Source organism: Caretta caretta, chromosome 1 (assembly GCF_965140235.1).
Source record: "Caretta caretta isolate rCarCar2 chromosome 1, rCarCar1.hap1, whole genome shotgun sequence".
Taxonomy (NCBI): domain Eukaryota; kingdom Metazoa; phylum Chordata; order Testudines; family Cheloniidae; genus Caretta; species Caretta caretta.
In genome coordinates, this window is record NC_134206.1 from 108,215,889 (window position 1) to 108,236,397 (window position 20,509).

General features: G+C 42.7%; 1 long non-coding RNA gene across 2 annotated transcripts in view; it reads left to right on the forward strand.

Annotated features, from left to right (window-relative positions):
- LOC125638823 (uncharacterized) overlaps positions 1-20,509 on the forward strand; it is a 91,871-nt gene that overhangs the window by 45,347 nt on the left and 26,015 nt on the right. For both annotated transcript variants that reach the window (XR_007357301.2, XR_007357303.2), the window contains exon 3: positions 14,179-15,108. This is a non-coding gene — a long non-coding RNA (uncharacterized LOC125638823). The remainder of the gene's footprint in view (positions 1-14,178; positions 15,109-20,509) is intronic.

The following is a 20,509-nucleotide window of genomic DNA, read 5'->3' on the forward strand; positions in this document are numbered from 1 at the left end:
AAAGATGATTTTCCTGTCTTCTTGTGTTGGGTGAGGCCTTGCTTGAACATTGCCAGTAATTAATTCATTAATTCCCCACTAGTAAAAATATTCTATGTTTAAATATCTACTTACATTAGTAATTAGTCTAGCATCAAATAACCTTGCTATAGTTGTATATAATACCTCTTACTCGTCAAATAACAATGATATCAGAGAGTTATTATATGAAGGCTTGCATTTCAATACAAAATATTTGCAAATAAATATATTAAAAGAAACCCATGTCGTCTTAAGCATTTGAGAAACAACAAATGTTTTCTCCTTTAAGTATAAACATGAATTAGAAGTAACCAGTATTTTCTGTACATTTCTCACCATAAATGTTTTCCAAGTTTAAAGAATGAAGACTTTAGTGTGTTTACAAATGATCAGTTTCAATAAGGATATTTCTAACATTCTTTGTTTTTTCTTTGAAAAGAAATGGGAGGATTGTATAGGTCCACTTTATCTGTAGATTTATGCTAACACAACTTAGCATTCCCTTCACAGTCTGGTTTCTTCCTACAAGTGTTTACATGGTTTGTCTGCTTGTGGTTGGGCGCTAGAAGCAAAAACCTTCTGTAATTTCTTTGATTAGCTTTAGAGAGACAAGGTAGGTGACAAAAATATCTTTTATTGGACCAACTTCTGTTGGTGAGAGAGACAAGCATTGGAGCTCTTCTTCAGGTCTGGGAACCATAGTCAGTATCACAGCTAAATATAAGATGGAAAGATTATTTAGCATCAGTAGTTAAAACATATTTCAAGTGACTATTGAGGCTGGGGAGTTGTTTGAAGGTGAGAAGAGGGGGTTCAAGAAAGATTTTTTTTCAGGACCATTTCCCAGACCTGAAGCAGAGCTCTGTGCAAGGTTGAAAGCCTGTCTCTCTCACCAACAGAAGTTGGTCCAATAAAAGATTATTAGCTCACCCACCTGGTCTCTCTAATATCCTGGGACCAACAGGGCTACGACATCACTGCAAACAATGCTTGATTCGCTTCAACATGTTGTAACATAATTAGCCTAACCATGTGTAGTGTTATAGCCAGTATGCTTGGAAATATAACATTCTTGTAGTTGTATCTGAATATTCAGTAAAGATGCAAACAAGTTTGTAATGACTTTAAAAAATAAGTTATAACAATTTTACTGATATAATTTTTGTATCAATATTGAGGTCTCTCCCTCCAAAAAAGGGAAAAGAGAAGGGTAGTTTAAAAAAAATACAGTTAAAGGTTAGTAAAATAGAATGAGTTCATAGTAGCTAAGGCTAATTAGAAAGAATGGCCTATACAAATATATCAAGGCAATTACAAATCTACAAATGCAGCAAACCTCAAATTCAAGCCCCAGGTTTGAGGCTTAATACAAAAATATATACCCATTCAGTGATGGGGGAAACTTGGAAATCAGTATTGCTCTTTGTGTCTCCACTCATACATTCATGCATACATTCATTTGTGTCTCCCAGGGCTTAAATTCTTACAGAATATTTCCTGGAGCTCAAGGCTTCTGCCCTGGAGGTTTGAAAATATTTACCAGAGCTCTGCTCCGGACAGCTCCAGCTGAATTTAAGCCCTGGTGTCTCCTCTCAGTGCCCTTGCTTCACGCACTGCTTTAGCTCAGGGAGACTTTCCCAAACACTTAGAATTTGTACTTGTAAATACGATAATAGAATCAGGCTAACAGGTTAACTAGGGTTTTACAGGATGGACTAACTGGCTCAGATAAAATAAGAACCAGACTGAACTTCTGCAAATCTCTTGAACCAGATCCAATCTGAAATTTACTTAAGGTTTGAAAATCTTTGGCTAATGTGTTGCCAGCCACACAATTACCACTCCAAAGGCCCTTTTTCTGTGAACCCACTCTCTCACTTAGGGTATGTCTACACTGCAGATGGGAGCAAGCCTCCCTATTCGGGTTGAAATTTGCTTTAGAGGGCTCAAGCTCAAGCTAAAATTAGCAGTGTGGACATTGCAGCTCAGGTGGCAGATTGGGCTTTCGAGCCCACCGGACCTCAAGGGTTTGAGCTTAGGTGGCTAGCCCAAATCTCTGCTGCAGCTGCTCTCTCAAGCCCCGGTAGCATGAGTCTATCTACCTGGGCTGGGAGGCTCGCTACCAGCTTCAATGAAATTGAGTAAAGGTAAATATCTTCTAAAGCTGAATATCAGGAAAGAGTGATGCTCTCACAGGGTGTGAAGATATCACAAGGAAAGCAGAAGAATCTCCTTAAAACGAGAATGAAGAGCCGCGTGAAGTTTTAGATAACAAATTCAGTTTCAGACATAATTTGGCCATTTTGGATTTGGATAATCCACTAATTTTGTTTAAAAAATCATTCATCCATTTGAATAACTTGTGTTGACATGTCTATTAAAGAATATAGCATTTGGATATTTGAATACTGGATATTCCCAGAATTCATACAAGTGGAATTTGGATAACCAAAAAGTAAGCAAAGCACTTCTTTTTTTTTTTTTTAATGTTGTGATATCCAGAAAGAAATGCTGACATCTTGTTCACTTCCTCTCCTCAGATATGGGCAAAGCACTCAGGAACATAGTGTTTTTGGCGCAACCAGTATTTGTAGGGTGTTGCACAGGATGATAAAGTAGAATCTAGAGATGGAAAAGGTCTGTCTTCCTGATTCTGATCTCAAACTGGTTTTAGATTGATGTAACTCTGTTGACTTTGGTGGAGTTCCTCGTGGTTTACATCAGTGTAAGAGCATTCAGATTTGGGCCCAATGACTCTGACACCTTGAGTCAGGACTTGGAAGAGGCCCCCAATTCTAATTTCATTTACACTGGTATAAGTCTGCAGTAATACCACTAAGCCAACTCTAGGCCAGAAGCTATTAAGGAAGCGGCACTTAGCCCAGTAGCAAGATTTTAAAGAATGGCTTTATTACTTTTGGATTCTCTTTCCTAAAAAGATGGAAAAAATAATGTTTTTGTTTAGGTGGAAAATGATTAAATTCTGCCATGAGATTGGCAAGCCCATTGCATCTACCCACAGCATTCCTATGGGCACAACTACACTGTTGTTTTATTGCAAAGCTGCTTCCAGGCAAATCATCCCCTAGGACAAGAGTGCAGCTTCTACTGCTGAGTAGCTTAGGCACTCCACGGGATCTAATTTGGAACAGAGAGATTCTTCAGACTTAGGGAGCCTCTGTTGGATGTCTTCATATAAGGCAGAGTTAGATGAATGTTACCTTGTGCAAATGGCATTGTTTGATTACATAATAATTGTCTTAGTGAATTTTATATCAAATGTGTTCAGTTTATAAGTACAGAGATTTTTTTTTTTTTCTAATTGCTGGTCCTGCATATTTAGCCTGGGGTCTGAAAGTTCAAGCTGGATTTTTTTCCTGCTCATGCTGAGTCATTCAGGAAGGTCCTGCAGACTGAATTACACCTTTTAATGGTGGGCACAGATATAAATGACAGGAAATGAGTAGCTAATTGTGCTGATGATGCACAAAAATGAATGGAATCTAGCTTACTCTCTCTTAGCTGTGTTGACTATATAGTGCAAAAAGAAGTCAAAAGCATCGTGCAATCCTCTGAACTACTAAATCATTGTATTTCATAAGTGTAACTCTGGGCAGAATCTCGCTAAAGTCAGTAGCTAAGGCACAGGATGTACACAGAGAACAGAGCTGTTTTTACAGAGCTGTTTTTCAGAGAAAAATTACTCTTTTACACTGGTATTTTTTAAAACTATTTGTTTATAAGTTTTTAAGGGTCCAAGTGTTCATTAGAAACATAAAAGACTTGTTTGTTATTGCATTGTTTTGCCACTATATCATGTTACTAGAATATTTTTGTAACGGATGTTGTAACTATAGTAACATTCTTCAATGAATAGATAGCACATTAGCAACTGGGCCTAATATGGCTTCTCCAGAAATAGGACTCAAGTAGACCAATTTGTCAATTTACCTTTTTATTAAATGGATATTTGTTTTACTAGAACAAGCCGTTTCTTGAACTCCTTGTTTGCTGGTTTTTGACCACTCCTTGTTTGCAGCTTTATGTTTTGAACATTCCCAGCCATATTTCCAAGGCATCACAAAACAGCACATACTGTACCAGAGTGTATGTGGGGGGGGAGGATCATTTTTTATTTATGGACATTCAATTTTCAGCTTTTTTTTTCTTACATTTTGTCCTATTTGAAAATAACTTTTTTGACAGTTCATATAAATAAAAGCTAGTTTTTACATGCACATTTTACTAGATATTTAAATATCTCAGATAACGAGTCTTAAAATATTTATTTTATTTAAAATATTTACTTTCGGGACATCATGCAGACTAAGTGGGTGATCTTGCTTCCACTGAAGTCCAGGTGAGTTTTGCCATTGACACCAGTGGAAGCAGGATCAGACCTTAAGGAACTCAGAAAAAAATTATCTAAGTAAATATGTAGCTTTTCTTTTTCAAATAAAACTGTGACTAAACTACAGTTGCTTCAGTGCCTGTCTCAGGGCTTGTCGATACTTGAAATGCTCCAGCTGCCCAGCTGCAGTGCGGCCATTATAAACCTTCCGTGCAGACACTACCTACACCGATGGGAGGAGTTTTCCAGTTGGTGTAGGTAATCCACCTCCCTGAGAAGCAGTACAGCTAGATCACTGGAAGAATTCTTCCACTGACCTACAACTGTTGATGTAACGCCAACAGACCCCGGTCGGCAGCGGGCGGGATCGAACCTGGGATCTCTGGAGCTTAGCGCATGAGCCTCTACTGCATGAGCTAAAAGCCAACTGGCTGTTAGCTAAGGCTGTAGAGCAGACTCATTAATCTCTCTCTAAGTGGTCTCGGTGCCACTAGATGGGACAGAGCACCACACCCAGGAGATGTGTAGGTTACATCTATACCAGGGGTTAGGTCAGCTTAACTATGTTGCTGAGGGGGTGTGGATTTTTCATACCCCTGAGCAATGTAACTGGGTCGATCTAACTTTTCAGTGAAGACCAGGCTCCAGTCTCTAAAGGGAGTCCAACCTGAATTTTTCAGGAGTCAATATGAACTTTATTTTCAGTGTGGCAGAACCTAAGGGCCAAGTTCTGGGGTAAAGCATACAGCTTCAATGGTCTGTGGACACAGGAACAAGCATTCCATCCTCACTAGGCTGAGGGTCCGCATCCACAGCCCAACCACCTGCAGTCACTCATGTAGGCAGAAGCGCCGCATTGGGGAGGGGTATGCAGGGTCATGTGCCCCTCCCCTTCCACCGAGATTTGTTGCTTGGCTTGTACTTAGCATGTTCACACAGACTGAGCATGCTCAGTAACACTGCTGAAGCTGGCTGCCCTCACTCTGCCCTCCTTCCCCCCCTCCCCCCCCAACTCCACTATCAGCAGGCACAGGTCATCTCTGCATGTAGGATATGAGGAAAAGTAGGGAATATGACTCAATGCTCTTCCACTAAAAAGGGTTTGGGACTATGGTTGGACCCAGTGAGTACAATCCCATCTTGCCCACTTCCCCCCCCCTTTATGTCTCAAGGAAAAGAGAGCCCCCATCTGACTATCATAAAAATGATCAGAGTAAATATGTGCTCTTCTTTTCACGAGTGGTGAAAAGAGTAAATATGTGCTCTTCTTTTCACGAGTGGTGCACTACCAGTGGGGCTGTGTGTCACAGTGGGTATATTTGATTGTAATGCAAACACTTTACTTTTAGGTACTGTGGCCCATACTTGTCCGTTGTATGACCACAGCTCAGCAAGCATCCATGAAAGATGAATTGGTTTCTATTGACATTGTGTATGTTCAATCAATCACCATACATTTCTCCATACATAAAAAATCCTTTCAGTCCTTAAGATTCCCACAGCAAATTAATATGTCTGTTTTCTTTTTCCTTGGGATGCTCTGAGTCACAAAGAGCCTACTCATCTGTTTCATCTATTGTGTGTCAGTTAGCTCAGAAGAGGATGAAAAGAAAAGAGGAAGATGAGAGGTAATTTGAGAGAGAAGAATCATATCAAAACATTTCCACCGGTCCTTAAAATCCAACCCAGCTCCTAATGCCATTCTAATTTGTCTTAAAGGGTTAAGAAAGAGAAAAATGCACAAACAGTAAATGTAAGGGGAGGGAGTGGCAGATAGCAATCTGGTGTCACAGCAACCTGGAATCTATGCTCAGTTCTCTGTCCTGCAAGCTTATGTCATATTTATGTCATAGGATATCAGGGTTGGAAGGGACCTCAGGAGGTCATCTAGTCCAACCCCCTGCTTAAAGCAGGACCAATCCCCAATTTTTGCCCCATATCCCTAAATGGCCCCCTTAAGGATTGAACTCACAACCCTGGGTTTAGCAGGCCAAAGCTGGCAGAGGGAGGCTATACATAAAGTCCTGTGAGGTGTGGAAACAAAGAGCTGCCCATGTGACCCAAACTAGCCAATGCACCGAGAAAGAAGCTGTGATTGGCTCCAAATGGAGACACCTCCAACTCTCCTCACCGGGACTGAAATTCACCATGCTCTCCCATCTCCTCTGATGTACTTGCTCTGGTGGTGGCCACATGCCCTCAGGCTCTAGGTGGCAGGACTCTTCTTCCCAGCGTCAGACCCCCCGGTCGAGGTTATGATCCCCCTTCAAGTTTGGCCCATAAGGCCTCTTGGCTGGGGGCGTCTCCCTGTACTAGGCCTGCTGCCCAGGGTCTCCCCTCGCTCTCTCCAGTTGCTCACCACACCTGGTTCCGGACTGCTCCAGCCCCAGCGCTGCTGCTGCTCTGCCTCCAGCTCCCTGGGCTGCTTCTCTGGCCCCTCTGGCTCTGGTTGCTGCAGCTCTGCTCCCAGGACAGGTCTGCTCTGCAGGCTGCTTCTGTGACTCTGCTCCCAGCACTGACCTGCTTCCTGGGCTGCTTCTCAGGCTTTTGTTGCTGTGGCCCTGCTCCCAGCATAAATTTGCTTCCTGGGCTGCTTCTCTGGTTTTCTCTGGCCAGCGCAGCTCAGCTCCCCAGCTCAGTTCAGGTTTCTACTCTCTCCTTAGCTCACCACGCTCCGGTCCAGCAGCTCCAGCTCACATGAAGGAGGACACCCCCCCCCCTCAAATGAGCCTCCTGACTCCCTCATTAGACTGTCAATCAGGCTGACCTGTAGCATTGGCCTCTCCCTATTGTTCCTGGGGACTGTCAGCCTCAGGGTCCTGACTTCCCATCGACCCTTCCCCTTCCTCTTGGTACTGGGAGCTGGCCAACCAAAACACCCCCACTGAGTGTTAGTAAGGGGCCAAGAGGCCCCTTATGTACCATTATTTTCTGTGGGGGAGCAGGGTGGTGATTTGTATTGCTTCCTGGTATATGACTCTCTGTGTTGTTTGTGTTTTGACATTATATTTACCTTAAGGCAATAATGATTACCGAGTCTTTCACATGCTGTGGATAGAGGTTTTAGAGACTGAGAAACCCATGTTTGAGGGATGTTTTCAAGTGTCTGATCACAGGACATCTGTGCTGATGAAGTTGACCTCTGCGAATGGGTGTGTTTTCATTAAAAAGAGAGATGTGCGTGTGCTGGGGATGTTTTTTGTTTGATTGTTTGTTTTAAAAAGGTGATAGAGCAACATAATGGAGAGATCATTGCTGGGATATTTACTTGGCAACAGTTCTTAAACATCTGTGGAAAAATCATTGTTCTGTTTTCTAAACTTGGATCTCACTAAAATTCTCCAACTGGAACCCAAAATTAGAATTAAAGAATCACTTGTAAAATAAATGATGCTTCATGGTGATTAAAAAAAAGAAAAGAAAACTTTACACTGGTGAGAAATGATGATCCTTTACAGGAGCTTTATATCAGTGTGAATACTAAGCAGCCCGTTTTCATCTCAGCACACAGGTATTTACATGGATTACTCCCATGACTTTTACTAGCAGTGATGTGCATAAATCCCCACACATCACATTGAGATGATACCCTGAAGAATGTTTTTATTACTGGCAAATCAGAAAATACACTTATTTCATCACTAGCTACTAGATTTTTTGTATAGTTCTCATTTTCAGTGATTTTTCTATCTGGAACTGAACCATTAAAACAAATGCATTTTGCTGTACATGCAATGTTGAATACAGGATTGGTTTTTCATAAATAATATGGTTCTGACAAACAGAAAGAAGCTGAAAAAGAGACACAGAGGGTCAGCCAGCCAAAGAACTTTACAGATGTTCAATTAATGTATTCCCATATTTACTGAGTAAATTATTTTGAATATGGCAAAATAATGAACAAAGCTATTTTTTTTTCATTTTAAGAAATATGTTGGTGCAAGAATTATTTGCTGTATTGCTTTATGTGCTTGTGATTCATGTGGAACACTTGAGATAGTGGGTGGTGCAGTTCTAATCCTTATTTCCTCTCTCTCTCTCTCTCTTTCTGCAGCATTGGCTAGCAAATCCAATCCGTATTGTGCTAATTGTCATGCGGGCACTGCAGTTGTTTCTCTGTTTTGCTCCTTATCACTGTCATAGCTTGGAACTCTCAGCAGTGTAGTGCTACATGAATAGCTTGGCCTGTGGGGACCTTTCTGTCTGGGACAGTACCATTCTGTCCAGACAGGGAGAGACTGGTTTTTTTTGTTCTCCAGCACAAAAAATAGAAAAGAAAGACCAACCTTGCTGCAGCCCTTCACTTAGGATTCCTCCTCAGGAATTCTAATTCCAGCTGCGTACTCTGAAAGGGCATCTGGCAGCGATTATTCCAGGGGTAAATCATCATTCAACAGCCTCATGTTCATTCTCCAGCTCTGTAGGGATATTTTTTCTTCATATATTGTACTGCAGCCTGACAATAAATGTTCTTCCTCTGGCCACATCAGTTATCTTAAAAGAAGGTGCTGTTAGTTTGCGTGCAAATTGTAACCTACACTATCAATTGTTGGAAAGAATCAGAAAAAGTAAATGCCATGTTTTTAAATCATTGCCAGTTTAAAAAGTGGCTTTGAGAAATGATTTGCAGCACAGCTGTCAGCAACTCTAATTATTCCTGTATTGGATTGGATTCTTTGTCTTGTTATCACACAAGGCTACATCTTATTTATCTGTTTTACATCTGATCAGAGGCATTCTCCTCTGTGGCTTTACAGCTCCATTGTAACCACCTCTCTATGAGCAATTTTGTTTATTAAAGAGGAATTTGTTTATCAAAAACAAACATTCAAGGTTTGGTTTATACATGTGGAAACCTGGATCCCCTGAATTCTGGAAATCTGGATCTAGAGGTGTATCAGAACTTTGTGGCTTGGTTCTATTTGGTAAAGGGCGTGACACATAATCCCAGATCTGAAGTGCCCCAAACCTTGCAAATGCTCTAGTCAAATCTGGATCCAGATTTCATGGCCCAGGCCTTCTATATTTTTATTTTCTCTAGCACCTACACAGTGCTCAACTCATATTTTAGTTTAACCTACATTTTGTTAGGAAAGTTGATGCTTCACTTAATCAGACTTGTAACTGTTTCTTCTTCTTTCTTTCTTTCTTGGTTAGCAAAGAAGATTATTCCCTTGAATTAAAATCCTTCATTTCCATAAGTACCACACACATATCCTTGATGTAATGTGCTGTTCTTCGTTTGCCTATAATCAAATCTCCATAAAACTAAAAATAAAATCCTGTGATAAGCAGTTCTGCCAACTGCATCTTACAGATTAAAAACCAAAGAGCAAATAATTCTTGCATTGCTATTTATTAAAAGGGAAAAGATTGCTGCGTGTAGAAGAATCTGCTGGTGCACATGTGTACATACTGTAAGAGCACTAATAGCTTTTCTGAGATGTAAGGTAATGCACCACATGTATCTGATAGAAAAATTTGACCCATAAACCTAATTTGCTCACTATAAACTATGGACAAAGTCCGTATTTTTCTCAAAGATATTTTTCTCATTTTTATGGGAACAATTCTTTAAATAAGTTTATTAAATCGTACCTTCTTTAGGCATAGAAATGATACCATACATATGAAAAGTGTATTATTCACCATTCAAAGAGAAAGTTAGATAGAACGGCTAGGCTCAGCTCACTGCCTTTGAATGGAGACTGGGCAGCTAATAGGGAGCTAGCTGCAGCTCCGGGTTTCTGTTATAGCGGGGTACCCGGTGCTGCGGCTACTTACCTGTTGGGCTGCTTCAGAACCAGAGCTCCAGAGAAGCCTGAGAAACCAGAGAGCGAATTTCATTTTGGAAACACCAAAAGGTTTCCATTTCAGTGTTTCTAGAATGAAATATTGTAGAATTTTTTACACACACACACACACACACGGTTTTGGCTTTTTCTTATGATTTGGGAAGAAAAACTTTCCAAAACCTCAAAATTTTTCACAGAAGTAAAATTCAGCCATCTCTAGTTTCTATTTAAGGCTTTTTCTACACCTAACACTTAGGTTGACCGAACCACATTGCTCAGGGCTGTGAAAAATTTCATGCCTTGTGCAATCTAGTTAGATTGCCCGAATCCCCACTAGAGATGCAGCTAGGTCGACAGAAGGATTCTTCCTCAATCCCCATAAATGCCTAAATTTCCCCCCAGTGGGCATGCACAAACCACCTCAGTCCTGGCCCTGCCAAGGAGCTCGGTGCCCTTGTGCTTGTCTAACCCCTGAGCTACTGGCTATAATGTGGCTGGGGTCTTTCTCTTTTTTCATGAGAAAGAGCTGACCTGACTTAGGCTAGGGTTACCATACGTCCATATTTTTTCGGACATGTCCGGCTTTTTAGTTCTCAAATCGCCATCCGGGACGATTTTTTAAATATCTAAAAACGTCCGGGAAAATAGGGACGTATGGTAACCCTACAGGGGAGCTGCCGGAGCTGCAGAGCGGGGCTTGCCGGTGCCAGCGGCGTGCAGAGAGCCCTCCGCCCCCTCCAACCTGACCCGACCCAACCCTAAGAGGGACCTGCCAGGGGGGCGAGGTGGGGAGTCCCGGCGGTGCTTCCCTGGGGCGGCTCCTGGGAAGCATCCGGCAGGTCCCTCTGGCTCCTAGGGTTGGGTCGGGTCAGGTCGGGGCAGGGGGCGGAGGGCTCCGGAAGCTCCCATTGGCGCTTTTCCGGGCTAATAGGAGCCCCAGAGCTTGTGCTTGTGGTGGGCACAGCACGTGGAGAACCCTCGGCTACCACTGATCCTAGGAGCCGAGGGACCTGCAGCAGGAGGGGGGTGTGAAGAGGCGAGTGGCTAGGGAGCCAGTGGCTGGCGGGTGGGCAGGTGAGGAGGCAAGTGGTGGGCGGGGAGGGTGAGCGGTGAGGGAGCCAGCAGCAGGAAGGAGGGTGAGGAGGCGGGTGGCGAGCCAGTGGCAGGCGGGAGCTGTGTGTAAAGGCCAGCGGCGGGCAGTGCGGGTTGAAGAGGCGAGTGGCGAAGGAGCCAGTGGTGGGTGGGCGGGGGTGAGGAGCCAAGCGGCGAGCCATTGGCAGGCGGGGTTCTCGGGGTGTGCATAGGGGTTTCTAGCAGGGGAGTGAGGAGGTGAGTGGCAGGTGGGAGGAGGCGAGCGGTGGGTGGGAGACTGAGGAGGGACACAGCAAGCCAGCGGCGGGTCAGGGGGTGAGGAGGGGTGTCATGGTGGGGCCGAGTGGGGAGGGGGTGGGACCTGGGGCAGAGTGGGGGCGGAGCAGGGGTGGACTGTGAGTGGGGCCGACAGCACCCCAATGTGGAGTGTCCTCTTTTTTGAATGTTCAAATATGGTAACCCTAACTTAGGCACCTAACTCCAGGACAGGGTTCATATCTGAGACTCCCAGGTGAAGATAGATACCTACATCCAGCCTGCCGTTCAGGGGCCTAATGCCCAGATCAACAGGAGTTAGGTAACTAACTAACCCACCACTTTTGTGGAGCTGGGCCCTAAATCCCACCCCGTTCCGCTCCATTTCACTCCTGGTTACCTTAGGTGGCTTCCCACTCACCATGCTGGCTTCTAATGATCCCTTTCTTTGGTATCTGGCTTGGCCACCTAACTCAGGGCTGTGAATTCCACCAAGCAGCAGCATGCCTAGGCATCTAATCCAAAGTCACATAGGAAAGAAAGGAATTGAAGTAGGTCTCCTGAGTCCCATGCTAGGACTCAAACCACTAGCTTATCCTTCCTGCCACAGAGAGTAACTTTAACTTATGCAACTGGTGTTAGCTCCTTTAGGGACATTACAGCACTAGGGAAGAGGCTGTATTGGAACCTTGCTTCACAATGGGGGCTGCCCTCCTTTCTCCTCCTCAGACATGTCCCTGTACTAATTCCCTTATGTTTGGCAGTGCAGCTCCGGCATAGGAGGTGGCAAAGCAGAGCCATCTTTGCCAGCCCTACCCCAGCATGCATGTAGAATTCTCCATCTAGTTTAAATTCGCTGTTTATGCATTGCTTTGCTTAAACAGCACAAAGTGAACTTGGCAGACTTGAGAAACCGGCCCATACTTTTGAGTTCTAACGTAAAAATCTCTCTGCATGTGTATGTACGTACGTGTATATCTGTTAAAGCGCTGCTTAATGGAAGATGGCAAAGCTGCTGAAGACCTGGATGTGCTGTAATTGACAGCTGTTATTTTCATGCCAACATCCACAAGTTTATCATGCTAACTTACGTAGATATTTACTTTCCCATTGAATAAAAACTGAGTAGCAATCATAATAATGGCCACTTCAGACAGAGGAACGGAGAGATTGAGCTATTCCTTTTAGAATAGAACACACGTCATCGGGAAAACATTAATGTCCCAACGAAAATATTAATTTAACTGACAATAGCTTTCCAGACTTCAAAGCCATACATTACAAGTTGTTAGAGAATTTCAGGGCAACAGTTATTTCAACAGCTTTGCATTATGCAGACATGCAAAAAATCCTCATTCCCCAGACTACGAATGGAAGGCCCCTTTATAATTATTCTTTTGTGTATTGTAGGCATGGAGAGAGTGAAGGAGATAGAGGAAAAATGATCGATGCTCTTATTAAACCCCTTCTTCCTGTCCACTTTTTCTCTACCTAAAACTGACCCCATGAGTGCTCACTCCTGTGTAGTCTGGCTGATTCACAGGCTGTGTCTATTGTGAGGAGAAATGCTTCATCCATGCTGCTCCACATGTCTGCTAATGAGATTTGCAGTAAACTGAGCAGCTCATTATTCCACCTTTGCATTCAGCAAGAGGGACTTGGGCTGGATACAGTGAAATTTAGGTCAGGCAGACAAGACACAAAGATCAGCGACCCTCAGCAGCAACCACCACCAGTAGGAGACGAGCTAAAAGATTCGGCAGAGGTTGGAGCAAAAAGTACACCCAATTGCACACACAAATGACATCTGCAGACGGATCAGTAGTAGAACCAGCAGCAGATAAACTGACCTGCTACATGATCCCACAGTGCCCCCAAACCTTTACTAATTCTTGTGACCTATGAACTGTAGGCAAACAGTTACTAGAGTAATGATGATCCCTAAAAAGTATTGTTATGAGCTGGGTGAAACCTTGTTGTGTGCTGAGTTAAAAAACAACCCAGTGAGGTGGAGGAGCATGAACACACCCTTCAGTTGGCATAACAGTAAGGTCAAGTTAATCACAAACCCCCACCTAAAACAAAAGGGTTATGTGAACCTGCACAGGAGTTTTAGACTGGGGCTTTGTCTATACTACAGTGGAAATTCAATTTAAGCTACGCAATTTGAGTTACGTGAATAACATAACTCAAATCAATGTAGCTTAGATCTACTTACCGCGGGGTCCACATTATGCGATGTTGACGGGAGACGCTCTCCCATCAACACCCCTTACTCTTCTTGATCTGGTGGAGCACAGGAGTCGACAGGAGAGCGATCTGCAGTCGCTTTAGCAGGTCTTCACTAGACCCACTAAATCAACCACCAATGTATCGATTGCCGCTCGTTGATCCCCCAGTAATTGTAGACAAATCCTGGGTGGGTAGAGGATCTTTTGCTGAGTATTGTTGTGGGTAAAATGTGTGTGTTTGGGGGAAGGGAGAAGAGAACAGAAAAAGAAAGACAGAGGCAAAATGCAAGAAAGCCAAGTAGCAGCCTGTTAGCTCAGTGTCTGGCCCTGGAAAAAGCTAGAGAGAGAGAGATTCTTTGGGTCTGGTGTTGGCTAACAAGGCATGGGGCTGTAAGCTAAGCAACTATTTCTTTTTGTTTCTAGTTTCTCCTAGGTTTGGAGACACAAAACCTTGTACATTCCCTATAAAAAAGCAAAATTGCATCAAAGAAAAAACTAGACTCCATCATCAGTTTCTACCTCCAAATGGAATATCCCCAAGGCCCTGAACTTCAACTAGTCATTTAAGTTGAAAAGGGGCAACAATCTAATTACAAAATTAGTCAGGAGCAACCGAGTTAGACATACTTCTAGGCCTGGTCATCCCCTTTAAATAATTGTTGAATGAAGTAAACAAAGAAATGTGCAAACTGCTGCATGAATGCAATGGAACCCAGACGAATGCAGCAAACCGCCCTCACCAGATCAAAGCTACATCTAAATATAGCAATGGGGGAACCACATAAAGTTCAGTTTGATAAGTATCCAAAGCGTATGGAGGAACACATCAAGCTCCAAAGTCTTTGCGCTCCCCCTTCCATCAACAAGCTCCTATACCCTTATCTGATGTGGGGATGGTAAAGACTACTTCCATGTGCCCACCCTCCTTCTGTGACTCTGGCATTGGTGATAAGCCTGCCCACCTTTTTAGTGTCTGCTTTCTCCTAATCCAAGAGACAGGTAGCTCTTTGCCTTTCATCACATCCCCCAGGAGGATCAGCACAGAGCCACTCACTCACAAGGATTTGGGGTAGATGTTGATCACTTAAGTCTTGGCAGATGGTTGCTAGGGAAACCCCATGCCTTTGGAATGTGACAGACACCAGACAAAAACCTGCTTTGGTTTGATTTTTTTTTTCCAGCAGCGGGGGTGGGGGGCTTATCAGTCTGCCTGACTCAGAGAAAGCACATAAAATGCAGCAGTTCCTCTGAGACAACAAATCAAAAATGGTTTCTAATGAGCCTCCTGAATACACGGGATAACTTCAACCAGTCAAGTAGCAGAGGAAATACTATTCGACTTCAACTATTTGATTCCCACCAGGTAAGAAATCCCAACTCAAAATTCAAGATGCTAGTTACTACTTTTTGGTTAACGATAAAAAGCATTATTCACAATGCCATTTTGTCATATAAGCATTACAAGAGATGATGACAAATATATACGGCAAGGGAATATAACAGATTTGAGATAGTATAGGGCTCACACATATCCGAGGTTCATGACACTACTGCACAACCAGTCGTGCACTGGGGGAGACAGAAACTGTGGCTGGAGTCAGCCCCTGAGAGCCAAGAGACCTCCTCTCCTCCCCCAGAAGGACGTGGGAGCAGAAGCAGCCAGTGTTAGTGGAATTTCTGGAATTTTGACCAACCTTTCTTTTCCCCTTTATGTTTTGCTTCTGGATATTTTTTCCTCCTTGCTGCCTAATTGCTTTTGCCAACGTTCTGCCCCTCCTGCCCTCACAGCCTCTTTGCTGCAGCTACATGCTCTCTCCCCTCCATCCTCTTCTGTCTGTTTCTAATACACTCCCTTCATATTTTCCTTCCTTTCCCACTCCCATGCTCCTGTTAACGCCCACATCCTCCCTCTTCCCCTTGTTCACATCATGTCTCACTATAAATGTTATTAAAGGAACTGACACGATGTCTGCTACCCATTATTCTGAGTATATGTTGCATCCTCCCCCCACCATGCTTTGTCTTGGCTATTTAAACTTCAAGCTCTTTGCGACAAAGACTGTCTTTTATTAGGTCTTTACACAATTCATAGCACAATGGAGCTCCAGTCCTGATTTGGGACCCTGACTTGCTCCTGCAATACAAATACCTAAGATTAATAAGCATAGGTTAAGCGATATATACATTGTTTTCATAAAAGTTATATGAATTTTTTTTAATGAATTGGCCCAGCTTTTCTCAGACAGTTCAATTGTTAATCTAACATTCTGCTATGCTAATGGCGATGCTGCCTCAGCATTTTCCCAGAGATCCAGGCAGTTCCAGAAATTCAGTGTTCAGCTGATGAATGTTTTTTTCAGTGTGATACATTTTGTAGGAAATCTACATTTCCATAAGCCCCATAAACTGAAAGCCAGGCAAATTTGAAGGTTTTTATTTTCTTTCAGATTCAATAGCTATCCCAAGTCTAATGATTGTAAACTTCTTTTAGATCTATGCCAGTTTATTTTTAATCTCCTCTTGTTTTAGAACTTAATCTTTTAACAGAAAAGGGTAGACCATTACAATCTGAGAGACAATGAGAGGTGTAGGTCAAGGGAAAATAGCACTGTAAAAACTTGTCAACATAAACTTACACTGAAGTACCTTTGATTTCACACATTTTATTATCTTTGTGGAAGTCTGTATGTCAGCGCTATTTTGGAACAAAAGTGTCCAATTTTGGTTTTGTTTAAGTCACTAAAAAGTCAGTGTAAGCTAAATACAATAGTTATTTTGAGCTTGTAAAGTACTGCTGGTCAGATACTGCAGTCCTTTTGCATGCAAAAATCCCATAGATTGCAATGGAAGTCAGGCATACATAAAAATTGTGAGATCAACTGAGATGTCTGTCTTTTTATTTTAATGGGCGCTGCTTGTAACCAGCATGCTGAGATGTTACTGACTAGTACTATTGTATTCTAAAAAGAATCTGAGTAAATATTAGTTCATCGCCAGATGATCAGCTCGTCTATGTGCAAACTTGTTTCCCCATCTTTTTGTGCTCATATAACTCCGCCACATGCCAATCTGAATCGTCTTAAATCTTGAATTTTATTTGACTCCCATTTGCTAACATGTTCCCAATTCAACATAAAATGTCTACTCCAAAGTCAAATAGTGTCATAGCAGTGTTTTATTTTAGCAAATAAACATGCCCATTACTGGCCAGCTTCCAGCTGCTATTATGAACTATTTAATACCGAATTATGGAATAGTATTTAATAGCAGCTCAAAAGGTATTCAGAACATGGGTGCATAAAAAGAAAAATCACCTTTACATTTATAGCTGATCAATAAACTCCTAAAACCAACATTGCAACTGGAAATGCTACAATACATTCAATAATAGCAATCAAAATGGAAATCCATAGCAATATACAGAATAATATATAGTATTTCCAACTACAATATAATTCCATCAAAGGGATAACAGAGCCTCCTTGATGTAAATTATAGCCTAATAGGTACAGTAAAGTGCATTTTATGGTTGATAAATATAAAACTTGGTGGGATGTTGGTAGTTGTCATACATGTTTTTCTTTCAGTACAGAGAAGGGATTATAATAACCTTACTTTATTTTTTTTTTCCTGAAGGAAGCCAAATTTTAAGGGAAAGTCCAAGCCAGTTGTCTCTTTTTAATTAAAAAGCAACAACAATGACAAAAACCCTCTTCCCGCAGAAAATCTGAAAATGTGAAAGCTACCAAAAAATAGTTTTCTATTTGTTGTTTCTGGCTATAACATGTGGAGGGGGCAGTTATTGTTCAATGCTGACATCAGTACTGAATATTAATAAGATTGCAAACTGCAGGCAGAATTAGGCTTCCTTGTTGCATAATGAGGTTCATTATAAATGCCATGCATAATTCCAATCATGTTCTATGTCGATCCAGCCTTTTGTTGTCAAGACAGCCTATTATTATGTACTGACCTCACCTCACTGAGCTCAAATAAAATTTTTAAACCAAACATTTTCTAAAGTTGTTTCTTTTTTTCCTACACTGATTCAGGTTACACCTTAAAACATAAATACTCTGACATAAGACATGTTTCCTCACAAAGCTAGAAAACCCATTGTGTGATAAAGCATATTCTTTCCTAAGTGAAGAAAACAATTCTCAGGAGATAAGCCCACAAGATGATTTCATGACTGTTCTTTCTGTCTTGTAGAAGAGGAAACAACAAAATAAATAAATAAAGGCAAGCGTGGGTTTCCAGTATGCCCATCCTGGATGGGGATGGCAATTAGCATAAAGTTTCACCACAGTATATTTCTTAAACATGCCCATCAAGGTTACTCGGGCATCCTAATTCACAGAAAAATGGCAAAATCAGAAGGCTTGACTTTTACAACTGCTTTATGTTTTATTGAAGAGGAAAAAAATGGAGTTAAACAAAAATGTTTTTACAAATGGATGTGAAACCAGCTCACTGGTTTCAGTCCAGTTCCTTTTGGACAGTTTTTCCCCCCAGCGGAATTAGCAATAATTGATGTCTTTGGGGGCAGCTTCAGCCAAGGGTGAATGGCTTTGGAGAGTGACTTACCTTTTGACCCCTAGTGGTAGTCCTTGAGCATAAGTGTGAAGACACATTGGTGGTGCATTCTGGGAACACTTTCACTCAGCTGTTTTGTGCCTCTTCGTGCTTATTTAATTAATTAACAAAAACATGAATGCACTGTTTAGCCCAATTGGTGATTTTACATCAGTTAAGACCACAATTTGAAAGCAATAACATTCTGTCAATTGAAAGCTAGTCCTCAAAATAATTTAAAACCAATACATACAATTCCCCCTACAGAAAGCAAAGACAACACCCAATTTTATTCATTTATACATAGCTATAACCAACATCCAGCCTTCTCTAATTAAAGACCTGCATAAAGAGATTCATGCCCTGATGGTCAATAACCTTGGCTTTTGGTCAACCAATAACGGAACCGTGACCCAGAATTACGAACCCTCCACCACGAATGTCCTGCCACTAGGCCTCAGATGTTCAGATCTAGGAACTCTTAGCTAGAGTTCCTTAGCTGACCTTAACTGTCAGGAAAGAACACAGGAAGACAGGTAGTTTTGTAGCTATCCACAATACAGACTATTTTGGACTTCATAACCCCAGTCAGTTTGAATTACACTTGAAAATGAGCAGGCAGCCAGTGCAGCATGCAGAGCAGAAGGGGAAAATGCCCAGCGCTGTGCAGACCACTAAGGAAGCAGACCATTGTGTTTTGCAGCTGATGAAGCTTCCAGGTGGTTTTCAAGAATTATCTTGTGTAAATCACATCACAATGCACTAAAGTGGCAAATGTGACAGATTATACATGTCCCTTCCAATTTAGCCTTTCTTGTTCTCTTTACCTTTCCCTCTTCATTCTACCAGTAATGGCATCCTTGGTGCCATGTCTGTCTACTTGTCCTGGAAGTGTCTGTCTATTTGCCTTGTCTTTTTAGAGTGTGAGCACCTCAGGGTAGGGACTATGCTTTCTCTTGTACAGCACTTAAAATGTTGTGGGCACTACTGTCAATAAATAATAACGAAGGCCTGGAGAAGTATGCTGAAGGCTGCATCACAGAGAAAGGAATGCCACAGATGGAATTTGGGGGTGGAATTTTCCTACAGTCTTTGTCACTATAGTTACTTCAAAAAAGCAAAGAATCTTAAAAGGACTTCTAGATTCAGAATTTCCTTTTCCACTCTTAATAGAAGAAACAGATGGGATCTCTGCCAGTTCCAGTAGAGGCTTCCCCCTACATATTTGCACCACTTCTGGCTAATGATCTGTCTACAGTGATCTAAAGCCAACTTTTCCTTATGAGAACCTCTATCTCAGTGCAGCACCAGGAAACTAGAGATTGTGCTATTCAGATTGGATAAAAGAGGGACATAAAACTGAATGTTATCAGAATACTGATTACACTGCAAACCATATCTCTGTCCCTTAGCAACTTCTAATATAAATGAACAGACCATTTTACAGAATATTCCTGGGGGAATTCTGCACCACTGAGCAATGCAGATTTTTTCAGAAATTAACATTGTGTGTGCAGAATTTCCTTTCCCACACAGAAATGGGCTGCAGTGCTGCTAGCTGCCACTGGGGGCCAGTGGACTAGGCAGAGCCCAGCTTGCACATAGAAGATGCTGCTGGTGGGAGGAGAGGGAGCTAGAGCAGGGGTGGGCAAACTTTTTAGCCTGAGGGCCACATCTGGGTATGGAAATTGTATGGTGGGCCATGAATACTCACAAAACTGGGGTGTGGGGTGTGGGAAGGGCTGAGGGCTCCAGCTGGGGGTGAGGGCTCTGGGTTGGGGCTGAGGATGAGGGTCTGGGGGTGCAGGAGAGTGTTTCGGGCTGGGACCGAGGGGTTTAGAGGGTGGGAGGGGGATCAGCGTTGGGGCAGGGGGCTGGGATGCAGGAGAGGGGCAGGAGTGCAGGGTCCAGGCAGCCTTACTTCAAGCAGCTCCCAGAAGTAGTGGCATGTCCCCCTCTGGCTCCTACACAGAGCCGTAGCCAGGCGGCTCTGTGTGCTTTCCTGTCTGCAAGCACCACCCCTGCATCTCCCGTTGGTCGTGGTTCTTGGCCAATGGGAGCTGCGGGGGCAGCGTGCAGAACCCCTTGGCTGCCCCTACGTGTAGGAGCCGGAGGGGTTACATGCCACTGTTCCCAGGAGCTGTGCGGAGCGGGGCAAATCCCCAACCCCAGGCAGGAGCTCGAGGGCC